The sequence below is a fragment of the Haemorhous mexicanus genome, chromosome 3 (assembly GCF_027477595.1).
Source record: "Haemorhous mexicanus isolate bHaeMex1 chromosome 3, bHaeMex1.pri, whole genome shotgun sequence".
Lineage (NCBI taxonomy): Eukaryota > Metazoa > Chordata > Aves > Passeriformes > Fringillidae > Haemorhous > Haemorhous mexicanus.
Window position 1 is genome coordinate 84,969,617 of NC_082343.1, and position 13,502 is coordinate 84,983,118.

The 13,502-nt window shown below is 38.3% G+C and overlaps 1 long non-coding RNA gene across 17 annotated transcripts in view; it reads left to right on the forward strand.

Moving 5' to 3' along the window:
• LOC132325341 (uncharacterized) overlaps positions 1–13,502 on the forward strand; it is a 41,588-nt gene that overhangs the window by 6,226 nt on the left and 21,860 nt on the right. For all 17 annotated transcript variants that reach the window (XR_009485905.1, XR_009485913.1, XR_009485901.1 and 14 more), the window contains one exon: positions 5,410–5,548. This is a non-coding gene — a long non-coding RNA (uncharacterized LOC132325341). The remainder of the gene's footprint in view (positions 1–5,409; positions 5,549–13,502) is intronic.

The window sequence follows — 13,502 nt, forward strand, 5'->3', positions numbered from 1 at the left end:
TCTGAGCAATTTGGGCTGCCCTGGCCTCCGCCTTCTCTGCAGCCACAGAATGGGGTACAGCTATCTTTTCAGACTTTCAGATCTCGTTGGATATCCCCTTTACTGGCTTCTGTGGTTCCTATTCAGTCTGACACTCCTCCTGGATGGCAAAAGTTCTCCAAGAGTTGGTGTGTTTTCTCTAAAACATATTTTTATTGACTTGATAGTCAATAAAAAACTTGATAGTTTTATTGACTTTTATTGACTTGACTTGGTCCATATTTTTGACTTGATAGGAATGTACCAGGTCAGTGCTGACGGCTTTAAATTTTTTCAACAGGCTTTGCACAGCTTTAGATGACAGTAGCAGAGAATTTTGAAAAAGGGTTATAGTGGGTTGGATTCTGCAGAGATTTGCTACTTCCCTGGCAGTAATACTGAAACATTGAAGAGCTGGAGTTAATTGTGAAAGACTGTGGAATGAAGATGGCCACTAAAGATGTGAAGGTTCAACAGTTTGGGGGAGTCTGAGGTTTAATAAGCTCATCCTGATAGCTTTTATATATCCCTGAAAAGTGAAGGATTCCTGCCTCTGTTTCTGTGTAAGAGCTTGGTGTACCGTACCTCTGAAATGTCTCTTCCTTAAGAAATAAAACCAGAATATATTAAGTATTTTTGATATTGTGGAGCATGGTTTTCAATGTCTTCCATGTTACTGGAGGGCATCAGTGTCATTTTTGCTCCTTGAACAACTAGGCTTTCATTCCCTTAACAGGAAGCTTTTATAGGATTTTTTTTCACATGCTTCCCACTCATTTTTCTCAATGATCTTCCAGATAAATTATTCAAAGGGGTTTTGGCTGTAGGCTACTGTTGCCTTTTCTTGGAGTGGTGTTGCTAAAACACATCATGCAGTCCCTCAGGACATTTTCATGTGCCCACTATATGCAAAGAGTTTATTTAGCCTTTAAAAGCTGCTTGCGCAATTCTGCAACCAAGGCCTGAATACATAGGTCTCAATAGCTTTTATTTGAAGAAAGCATGTGTGTATGCAGGGCAGGTTTTGTACAAAAATAACCAAATACATAATATTTGCAGATGTCTCTCAACCTAGCAAAAGTTATCACTAGAAATCAGCACTCACTTTCTAATGAGATCCATTTATGTATCAGAGCTGCTAGTAGAATGTCACAAAAATATCTGTGAGATTGTTCAGCTGACTTGGAAACTCATTTGAGCTAGTTAGCAGGAAAATTTTAGCTAACACCAAGTGTGGTGCAACATGGGCACTTTTAGGGTTCTAATGTTCTAATCCTTGTGCTTGTTTGCTTAGTGAAAAAGTTTCTACCCGCAGGAATGGTTGCTCTTTCAGTGCCTTAAATCAAACATACCTGGAGGCCTCAAGATGAGAAAAATAAATATTTGAAAAAAAACCTGTCTGTTTGCAAGGTCCTCAATAGCCTGGTTCCTCACTGACACTTTCATTTTCCCCTTCAGAAACTTAAAAGAAATATGCAGAGATCCTGGACACCTAAAACCAGTACTAAAGAGGCTAAGAGGCAGGGCTTGTGAGTTGTGGGAGGAGATTATAAGCAAGAACAGGGTAGCCTTTCAAGGGTGTTTTAACCTTTATACATGCTTGACTGCTTTGAGCTCATCCTGTTTGGGAGAGAGAATGAAAATTAAACTAAACCAGAAGGGCAAGAACTTTGCTAGGTTGAATAAAAAGGTTTAACAAACACTGTCTGTTTATTCCACGCTTGGAAAAAAAGGCTGCTCTTTCATAAAATACCTTAAATTCTATTTTCACTGAAACCCAACAATATTTGTTTCAGAATGTTTAGTTATTTGTAAGGAGGAGTTTTTATATGAAGTAAAAAAAAGAGATACCTTCAACCTTGCTTTTTTTTTGGTGGTATTGTTAGTTTTATAGCATTTTTATTGGAATATAGATGCAGAAAGGATCTATTTGGATCATTGGGTCCAGACCATGATTTGCAGCCAACGTCACTACATATGCATAATACCCTCCATAAAACCAGATAAAAGTCTATCAGTAACAAGTAGTCAGACTAAAAACCTATCTGAAAGTTTTTTCAGTATTTCAATGCCGCAATAGTATAGACCTTTATCTAATTTCCAAACTACAATTTTTTAATCTTTTCTTACTAGATAGTCATCTGTTAATATATACTGTGAAAGAACTAAATTAACAGAGGGATATTGTAACAAGTTGTGAATCCAGTTAAATTCTCCAGGGTAGTGCATACTGTGCCAATAGAAATATTTGCATGGTACTAAAAATTAATGTATGTGGAAGAATATAAATCAAGTAATTCAATGTAAGCTTTTAAAGCTTCCACATGATTTTCACATCTTGCTTGAAGAATGTAAAAGATACACTGGTAGTAACCAATGAAAGTGCAACCAGGCACATTGTTCATGTGCTATAGGTTATATTTTCAAACACATAGTGATAGAAATGACTACTTATTTATTATTGTCATTCATGCAAAGCCAGTGTAAAACTATTACTTTTACAGAGGCTTGGAAATGTAAATAGTTTTGAAGGGCTGGAAGCATATAAATATGCATGTATGAGAGTCTATTCACCCTTTGATGTGGCAATGGTTAAGTCCTGCACAGACTGTGCTCCTTTCACAAGCCATGCAGGCACAGCAGGGCAGGGAGTTTCTCATCTGTGAGGGCAGGCAATTCTGCAGACTCGTGGGGAAGATACACATCTTGATTTCTGAAAGAGATATGATAGTCCTGAAATACGGGGCTAGGCTTTCTCTACCCTTTTCTTCGGGGAAGTGAGTCATGGGATCTGCTGGTGTTTATTCATCACTCTCCAGCTCTCATGTTACGCAGGGGAAATTGGTACATTACCCTGTGCACTGGTGTGTCTACCAAGGTGAAAAAAATATGCCCTTTGAGGGGTATTGCAGCAGACTGGTCCTTCTCCTGCAGTCTTCTTGCAGCAGACTGACAGACAGAAAGGAAGATGTGGGACAGGTTTGAACTGATTTCTTCCACACTTGTGAATCAGGCTATGGAGTGATGATCCACTTCGAGGGTGCAGCAAAAAATGTGATAGAAACAACAGAGGTAAACAAATAAGTGAATTTTGCCTCATATCCTATGGATTGCATATGCTTGGTAAAGTAATTATTTGCTTGGTATAATTATTCAGTCAGTGTCTTGACAAAATTCCATAGGTCTATACACTACTCCAGAGTATAGGAATTTTATTATAAGATGCTGCCAATAAATAATTTGATGAACCTTTTGAAAGACACTCTCTGACCACAAAGGAGCTTATTAAAATGGCCACAATGTATTATTTTCCATAGCAGGATTAAGCAGATAAAATAGTGGTATTCATAGCAGCGTTTGGGAGGTTTGGCTGTCAGTGATCATGTATTAGTGATGTGATAATAGGAAGTTCTGCAGAGGAAAATTGAGCTAAGAGGAGGCTTTTGATGCTGACATGGAAAACAGGCTAGACTGAGTAATGATCTAAGGAGATGGTTGTCAGTGCCTAAATGGGAAGGGGAGGGAGCAGGCTGCTATCTGTCAGCCTAGAGAATCTTGCACACAATTGTACTTCAGCTTCCCAAAATGTTTTCAAAATAGTTCAAAGTATTTTAAAATAATAGTTCAAAAATACTACCTCTGACCCATACGTATCCTTTGCCTAATGATTTCCTGCCACCTCCTGCTTGACCAAGGCAGCTCAGAAGGAACAATGAGTACTGTTTCCTTGAAAAGATTAATCCTTAAATGAAGCATTTGCAGTCCTTGAAGAGCCCAGTAGGTCCTATTTCTCCTCTGGTGTACCTGCTTTTTATTAAGATGCATTAAAAGGACAAAAAAAATTGGTCACAGATATGGTAGCACAGATTATTTCCTTTACATTATATGTGAGGATTTATAGGAAATGATGCAGATTTACATAGACTATGTCTAGGGGAACAAAAAGGTCAAGTTTCCAACTCTAGATCTTTGATTCTTAAGTTTTCTTGGAAAAGATTGGACTAATTATTGAGGTAATTGCCTAGTATAGACCGTTCAATCCTGTCAGAACAGAAGTTATATGGTTTTGAATTGATGGAGTTTCATCTTTTTTCAACACTCTCTTTCTTCAGTATCTCTTCTTCACTTGTGTACAACAGTAGAGGACACACATCAAAGCCAGGACCACTGACGTTTTAGTACAGGGTCCCTGGGTTTTTTTGCCTCTGAGCAAAAGGATTCTCAGCCGATTAAGTTGTGGCTGAATTTGCAAACCCAATGGTGTTTGGTCTAGGGCTTTGAACAGTGATACATTTTACATAAAGTAGATGGGGGAATGCTGCAAGCTTTGTGTGTGGAACATGTGAAATTCTTTGTCAGCACTAAGAAAGACATAGAAAGTGAATAATCTGATTTAGGGACTTGGATGTTTATGGATCATCTCAAATGATTTAATACAGAGAGGTGCAATTTGAGGCATAAATAATTCCAAGTGCTGAAACACCATATCCAGCTTTGCTGCTATATCTAGATGCTCCCTTGTGCTACTGTGATACTGAAAAAGCTCAGGAATAAAAAAATTGACTACTCATATTTATACTGACACTAACCTTCAGAGAAGAGTACTTTTCATGGCAAATTATCTGAGATCTTCATAGGGGTAAAGGCAAAATAGATTAACAACTAAATAAGAAAAGTCGGCGGGAGAGGAAACATGTGCCTCTTTCATTTAAAGGTGTTAAAATGCTGTGTAAGATCCTTTTTGTACTTCACACTTAAACTTGCAGACCACTAGAAATATTTATAACCAATGAAAGCCACAGCATGTGCAGGGAATTTCTTTCCTATTTTTAAGTGTAACTGTCTAGAATATTTGAACATGATTTTGTGTCTCTCCCATTGTTCTCTGGTGAATAAAATGAGAGCGCTCAGCTTTAAGTCCTGGCCCTACACTGCTGAGTCTGCAATAAAAACCTCTTTGAATCAGGGGATAAGAAGAGCTACATTCTGCTGGAATTATCACAAGTTCTGAATAGCCTTGGTAAACAACACATAGGCAGAAGTGCTTCCCTTTTGACATGAAAGGATGTCCTTGTTACAAAGTCTTGTAACCATATTGCCAAGACCTGATTTTATTTGTAGGTTTCCACACGATAATTTAGTAGAGATATTATTGAAGGATAATGTTTGAAGGACTTCTGTGTACATGCATTTTGCTGCTCTCTCAGGCAGTCTGTCTGTAAATATTTAAAATTTTTAGAACCCACATTTAATCCTCTCAAAACTAGAAAGAGATAATATTTAGTTTAAGAAAAAGTGAGATAGATATCTTCTGGAATATTTACTTTTCTGGAAAAGCTTCTTGACCTTTAACTTATGTCATCTTAGCTCTGCTTTCGTGTGATCTTTTAGGTTTCAGCAACTGTTACATATTTATGGGACGGTAGTGCCTGAAAGCCTCAATCACTCTCCTGTATATAAGGACACCACATACCTGCAGTGGGAAAGCTTCTGAAGAGCATCTAGAAGACCTTGGGCTCTGAAAGACCAGGTAACCAGGTTAAAAAAAAAAAAATAAATCTTTCAGTGTTTACTGTGGAACCAGAGGACAGACTAATGAAGTGAATTTCTTGAGATCAAATGAGAAGGCTTCGGGAGAATTTAGAATTTCTGAGTCCCTGACTACCAGCTCAATCACAGAACTGCCTTTTCTCTGATTAGAGGCATTTCACAAATATGTTCAACCTACAAATCTTGGACTTTTGGGGTTGAATCCAGGTGCAAGTTCCATGCTGGGGCTGTACCACATCACTGGCAGAGAGAGTCTGTCGATGCTGGTCTTATGAATACTCTGAAACTTCAGCTGTGGGATAGTGTCTTGAAAGGGAGCAGCTAGGCTGCTAGGCTGACATTGCTTGAACTCTTCCAAAGAAGCCATTCCCAATTCTGTCCTGCTCTAGAGAAGTGAGACTCTTTGCAGAGACATTCTCATTCCCTCCTTCTGGACTAGCAGGTCCTCACTTGCCCAGTCCAGAGGCCTTCAGTCTGTGGGGCATTGGTGTGCAGGTCGTAGGGTTAGAAGTATGTAAACGCCTGCCCTAGGCTGGATTAAATGTCTGATGTTACCTATTAAGGGAAAAACAACTTCTGCATGATTTCATATATTCTCTGGGGTCGTTCTTTGAGCATTCCAGAGAACTGCTGTATGTTCACCTCAGTTTCTTACAGCTTTGTAGGTCCACATACTGGACATTTCCCAGTGATTTTCTATTACTGTGCAAGACTCCTTCCTTGGTTGTTGTTCTGTAACTACGTTTGGCATTTGTGGGAAGGCTTTCTCCCTCTCCCTCTCCCTCTCCCTCTCCCTCTCCCTCTCCCTCTCCCTCTCCCTCTCCCTCTCCCTCTCCCTCTCCCTCTCTCACCATAGCATAACTTTTTACTGGTAGCTTTTTATGGATGCCATGATCATTTAACTGCTGTACCATGCTAGTGAACCAGGAAGCAACATTTAGGCATGAAGTGCTTCAGTCTGCAGCTATCAGTGCTTTCTTCATCGGCCAGCCACAACTTCCCTTACTATTGCCCACCAGGGAGGGAGCCACAAAACAGCCAGGGAGGAGAGTCCTGCCTGCAGGGATGGGGATACTCAGGGCTGCAGCACCCACCAGAGAAAGTGAATCAGTTGTGAGTGGGTATAGGTCAATAAATTGTGATGGGAGATGGATTGGAAAGATTCTTGTTTTTCTTGTTTTTCAGTTTATGCTCTTCTGGTTACACTACTGGAAAGCTTCACCAGCTTTTGATGACAAGAGAGTAAGAGGTTGCATGAAACAGCTATTCTGCTCTGAGTTCCCTGCCCCTGGATGGGCTATAATGGGAGAAACTATTTGACAAAAGAGGAACCTTATAAGGAACCTTATCCCATCTGTATAGTTGAGGTTGAGCCCTGATTTAAAATTGGCTCTTGGTGCAACTGAAGTCCAAAAATAGATGACGTATACTTATTCATCTTTAACAGAAATTAGCATGCCAAGACCAACTTTGTTGTAAAAGCATAACAAAAAATGTATTTCATTTGCTGTGTGCCTTTGTCCTATCTATGTGCATTTGATTTCTGGTTTAAAAAACTAAACCTAAACAAAAAAAAAAAATTAGTAAGAGCCAGTATCAACACAATTGTCCTGATACAACTTGTTCACATCAAGGAATCAATTTAAGAGTGGTGTCAAAGATAGAATATGCTGAAAAACTTTCTTCCTTGTGAGTTTTGTAATAATTTGGTTTCAATTAAAATGGATTTAGTTTGCTTCATTTACATTAAAGCATCTTCTGGTGAAATTTTTTTTTTTTTTTTTTTTTTTTTTTTCACTTTTATCAATTTGAGTAATTAAGCTTTCTGAAGAGAAGACTCAACGTCTTCAGTCCAAAAAATATTCTGGTCCTATTGAAGTACAGAGTAAATCCCACCAATTCACCACTGTAGATTCTGTAGATTCCAGCAACAACTTTATTCCCATCTCACTTGAGGGAACACACGTGAAGTAGGCCAGCAGGATAGATGATGAAAAAGGCAGCTTTTGTGCTCTGTGGTTTATTGGCTTCAGAGTTCTTCAGATGATATTTTAAGAAAAAAGATCATCTTTGGTTTCAAGGTGCTTTGATTGTTTACCTCTTAAACAGGGGAAGTTACAATATTTCTGAAAGCTGTCTGAAAATGCTGAAGAAAAGAGGGAGGGAGGAAGACATTTATCTTATTTTCTTATCTAAGTTTATCTTAGAAAAGCACTTCAGGTCCATGTTTTAGCATATACCCCAATCTATAAAGCAAAACTAAGCCTCTAGCATTAGTGTTTGAGCACCCTGCTGCTTCTGAATCACGGTACTCTGAAAATTATAATCAACTCAGTGAAGCTCAACTTCACACTCCTTTTTGAGCTCATAAAATCAGTTCTCATGAATACTAGAAATCAGAACACTGTTGAACACTAAGATCAAAAACTACTATTGAAGGATTTGAAGGCATTTGAAATTTGTGTCAGGCTTTATAAAATATGTAAAACGTACCAAAACTAACAACTCTTTTACCAAGCCGGTTCGGTTTCTTCTAAGAAAAGAATATATTTTTAATATAGATTGAAATATTGAGTGTCCTCACAGTAATGGCTTCCATCTGGGTTAATTTATTCTGTTGCCATATGAAGTTATGGATGATAAATTATGCATTTGTTTCCAGACATGAGAATTTCTCCCCTTTGGAATTACATGAAAGCAAAGGTGGATTCTGCCTCTCCCCAGGACTACAGTGTGTTCTGCAGTCTGTGCACCGCAGTGGCAGAGAGCTGTGACACCCCACAGTCACAAGTACTTGTCACAGTGACCTCATCTGACCCTGTTTTCAGGGCAGTTAAAAACTATGCTTCCTTCTGTGAATGCAGCTCAGTCTGTGTAGAGAGGAATTTGGCCAGCCATGGCAGTACCACAGATGTAAATAATTCTCATGTTTTCCCGTGACAAATTTGTTCACTGCATTTTTGGACTGGATTCCACTCAGGGAGAGCCATGTTGGCTTTTTAAAAGCTTTGGACGAAAAGTAACACACAATATCTTTTTTTTTTCTTTTTTTCTGATTGTTTGTGCCACTTTCCTCTAATGGTATCTCTGCTAGCAGTTCTGGCTGTAAAGGTTTTGAGGCAGCTATCTCGTAATCTAATTCATGTCAATTAGTTGTCAGTCCAGACAAAAGCCCTCTTATTCAGTCTGTGTAACTAGTTCCCAATAAATCTTTCTTGTGCTCTATCAGCACACATGGCACCTTAGTTTTTTTCAGTCCTCATTTTGTAGCTTTTATCAACAGCTCTTCTCAAGAGACCAAAACCTCTTTCCCACTCTAGCTTTATTTTGTATGTTCTCACCTATGAGAGTAGTGCAATAAAGAGGAAATGAGTGAAGTTGAGTAATCACACACATCTCTCTTTTAACTAACATTTAAGGAAGGTTTTTTACATATGAACATAAACCACTTAACTTTTTATTCAGGAAAATGGGTCCATGTGAAGATGACGTGTTCCTATATGGGATTGAGATACTGAAGAAATTTTTAGGGACCCACAACACAAAGAAACAATGAATAGAATTTTAAATTCTTAATTTCTTCATTAAGTAATGGTGCTTGTCTTGCCTGCGGACTGTCTCATGAGTGAGTCTAAAGGTTTACTATTTGGGAAGGCACAGGGTGCCCAAATTTTCTATTTAGTTGGTAGCCTTGGTAATTTCTGTGATTAACAGTGTACTAACAGAAACAGGGGGCAGGATGACCTAAGTGAAAAGATGTTTAAAATGAAGCTTCAGTACAGAGAAGTGTGAGGAAATAGAGTTTATCAAACAAGTGAGTGTTATGGGAGAAACACTCAAGGCAATTCAGGCAAGAAAACGAAATATTTTGTATGAGTTAGGGTAGAAACACAAAACACCAAAAGCTATTATTGCAACCTCACTGTCAGTTTTGCATTTTTTTTTTGCATATGTGGGGTCTGTTCCCAGATGGGAATTTGAGTCTGTATAGTTTTGGTCAAGTTCCAGCCCCTACTTGAAAGAAATGTGTCTCCAGTAGTGAAAACCAGAGAGCAGCTAACACAAAGGATGCTCCTTCCTGTACTCAAGAAGCAAGTGGGAAATACTCAGGGAAAATGTCCTGTGGGGAAAAAAAAAAAAAAAAAAAAAAGAAAGGGTTTTATTGCATTTAGGCCTCTAGAAATAAGGAAGTAAAATGGTACTAGATGACAGCAACAGAAGCTACAGTGCCAGCATGGAGGCAGGCAGAGAGGTCTTTCCCAGCTGGTAGCCCATACTGACACAAATCCTCGCTGCATGGAGAGTTGACTCTTAAGGTAGAGGCCTCAGGATTGCATTCTTGAAAGGCTGAGGGTTTAATGGCCAGTGCATGTCAGACAGGAACCAAGGGAATTGGAAATAGTTGCCTCCTCCTCCTGATAGGAAAGAATAATCTGCCAACGAGCCTCAGCATTTCACACAAAGTGTGGTCATGCCAGAGCCACACCTGAGACACTGAAGAACAGTTGCCAAAAGACAACAGCTCCTTTGCTTTCACTTTGCATTGGTGCTTCCTGTGGACCATAACAAACCTGAGAGAGGATCTGGGGATGATCTGAAAGAGGTGATTTGTGTCTTCCCATCTGAATATAAAAATCAGATATGAATCAATACATCCTGAAGATGAAGAGTGACTTAAATAATATTTAAACGTTGTTGCTGCGCTGTTATTGAGGTGCCCTCAGTGTGGAATGATGTTTAACATGGATGTTGAATGCAGATAAAATCAATTTAACAAATACTGTGTGAGTGGCTAACTCATGAGAAAGTTTTAGATTCAGACTGACACATGTTGACATAGCAGGAAAGACAGAAGTGTTGGCAGCGTTAACACCATCCAAAAGGTGCTGTAGAAAAGAAAATAAACTCTCCTGTCTGCCCTCTAAGGGTAGGACAACTACTAATAGTTACTCATTTAGCTAAATTTTCAGCAGCTGAACCAACTGTGTAACCTGATAGTCTGAGGACAGCAAACATTTCTTCTTATGTTTAAAACTTCCCCTTGATTTACAGGAGAGTTTTCTAATAGAAATAATCACATCAAACATCATAGTATAACAGTTAAGTCTACAGAAATTTGAAGTAACCCTTCAATCTAATCTATTCCCGTTCTGACTAACCTTGAAGATTCAATTTATTTTCTCAGTTCTGCCATGTGCAAAATAATGCTAATATTTCTCTACCTCAAAATTAAAGTTGGGAGTAATTGGCATCTATTCAGACTCCTCAATAAAACATACCCTGTACAGAGATTAGCTGGCACAATCACAGTTTTCCTGCAGTTGTAATAACTGGACAACTTGTGCCTATCTTTATTGATGGGAAATTTGTATAACTGTTGATAGCAATTTTGTTAACAAGTTGCAAAACAGAGGGGTGCTTCTGGGTAGGTTGTATAAACAATGTTAACTGCCTTATGTTATCCTCCTGCTGCGGAATCTTGTAGAACAGTGGATTTACAGAAATCACCTCTGTTGTACCCAGCTTGCCTCCTCCCACTGTTCAGATGTACCTGTTTTAGTTAAGCTGGCTGCACGTCAAGGAGGTTTCGGACACTTAAGATTCAATGCACTATGGGAAGAGTCTTCAGCAAAATTTATAGTTCCTATGTAGAAAATGTTTCCGTGACATCTCTGGAGACTTCGGGAAAGTTTAGGGGGCACAGAGATTGCAGTCTGGCAAGAGTTGCTGTTTGAGCACTCTTCAGAATGATGCCAGCTGGAGAAAAATGAGGGAAAAGGGAGGGTTGAATACTGGTGGGAGAGGACTTAGAGGCCACATCTTCTTTATCAATTCTCAGCCAAAGAGCATATATTTATGTACAGAACATTTAGTTCGTCTTGAACTTGACTCCTTACTGTGACATTGGAGGAGAGAATCTGTCATGCTGGTTTTAGCTCTTGAACAAGGATTCTCGATTTCCAAGGCTGAATTTCTTAGTTTTGGGCTTACATAACATGGAAGTTTTGTTCTCCAAACCTTTTCAGGTTTCACTGGTGTCCTTATAAACCAAGCAGGCATCATAATATGTAACACATACGGTTATTGAGTCAGACAGGCAGCGTATCAGTCGTTTATAAAATGGACCGTATATCGAAAAAAGGATTTAAGGCAGTTTGCAGAAGTGGATCAGTATTTGTGGAACCTGAATTGAAACCAAAACCAAAAATCTGCCAGTAACCTAGCACCCAGGACATAAGTTGGTTCGAGCAACACAACTGTAATTTTTGTTTTTTGTGTGTAGAGCACAGATTTCACAGAATATTCTCTGTTCAAGGACACCCACAAAGATCATCAAGTCCAAATTTTACATGAATGGCCCATACAAAGATTTAACCTGTGACCTTGGTTTTGTTAAAACCATGCTCTAACCAACTCAGCTAAGCTCAGGGGAAGTTCAAAAGGAAACAGCTGTTGTTTGAAATAATAACTTCACTGGTGTTAATAAGGTTTCTTCACTTTGGTCTGAGAGAAAATAAATTTAGATATGCTAGTTTTTGGTGTATTTTTCTCTCCAGTTCTCTTAAACTCACTCTGTTTTGAATAAGTCTCCCGGTTATTTCATTAAAATAAGTAGTCAGAAGTTGGCTGTGCCGTTTAAACACACCATTTCTGACTCTGATCATGTAATCTACACTAAACACCAATAAGTCAACTGAAACAGATAAAGTATGCTCGTAGCAGTGCAAATAAGATCAAAGCTTCATTTTATGAAATTTGTTTTATAAGAATACAGAAGACTGAGAATTTTAAAAGATATTATTGCTCCCTGCAACTTACTCCAGTAGAGATCTTCAAAGATCTCTCAGGTAAAAAGTAAAAAAGTCAATGGTTACTTCCTTAAAACTTCTGTGACCAGAACTACTGAGGAATCACTGATGTATAAATGCACATATAAATTCAACTCATGAAAATCAGTGTTATTTAACTGAATTTGTATTTTTAAGAGTAAAAGGATTGTTTAACATCCTCTTTGAAGTAGAGATTTTATTCTGGCCCATGCACATCTTATCTCATCCCATACTGCTTTAATACCAAGCTCATTGAGATGCACCAATCACAAAGTACCTTTCAAATTTGTACCTGAACAACACAGTGATTCCACTCTATTGCACTCTGATTGTATTCTTTATATGGTGCTCTAACGGAACTGAAATGGATAAGGCTGGATTTGAGATGTGTCCCTTATTGCTGGTTGTGTCAGTATCAGAAGCAAATGAAGATGACCTTTCAAGGTCAAGTACCTTGAGGATACAAGTACCTCTTCACCTTTAGCTATAAAACCAGTCTTCTTTAGCAGAACAAGTAGGAAGGGTGGAAACCAATGAACGGTATTTTTAAAAGTATTTTTAAGTTTTCCATATATCCCTGAAAAAAACAGTACCTATACTTCAACATTTTTTCACCACTTTCAACTAGTATTTTAATTTTTAAAAAAACCAGCAAAAAAAGAAAAAAGAGGAAAAAGTCAAAGTAAATTTAATTTTCCCCTAGTAAGTTAAATACTTACCTCTGAAGACAAAATGCTGACCTCAACTGTCTGAATATATTACTAAGTGCAGCTTTTATAAGACATTCACAGAAAATTTAAATTTTGAATTAAATAGATTATTACTTGAACTGTTTCATGTGAAAGGAGTAAGCTGTCTAGCTCCAAACCACATGTTTTTATTCTGGTACTTCTCATTGGCCATCTGTTCTTTGTTGTCTGTCCCAGTTCCACCATCTGTCCCAAAAATTTTACTCAACATGATGACTTCACCTACAAAACTGGAAGAAAGCAATAGCTCTGTCAGTCAAAGCAAGTAAACAACCATCAATTCCTCTGCACTTCTTTTTGTCTTCAGTGCTGGAAATAAGGAATGCAGATTATTGCCCCAGATTTTGGTTCCAAT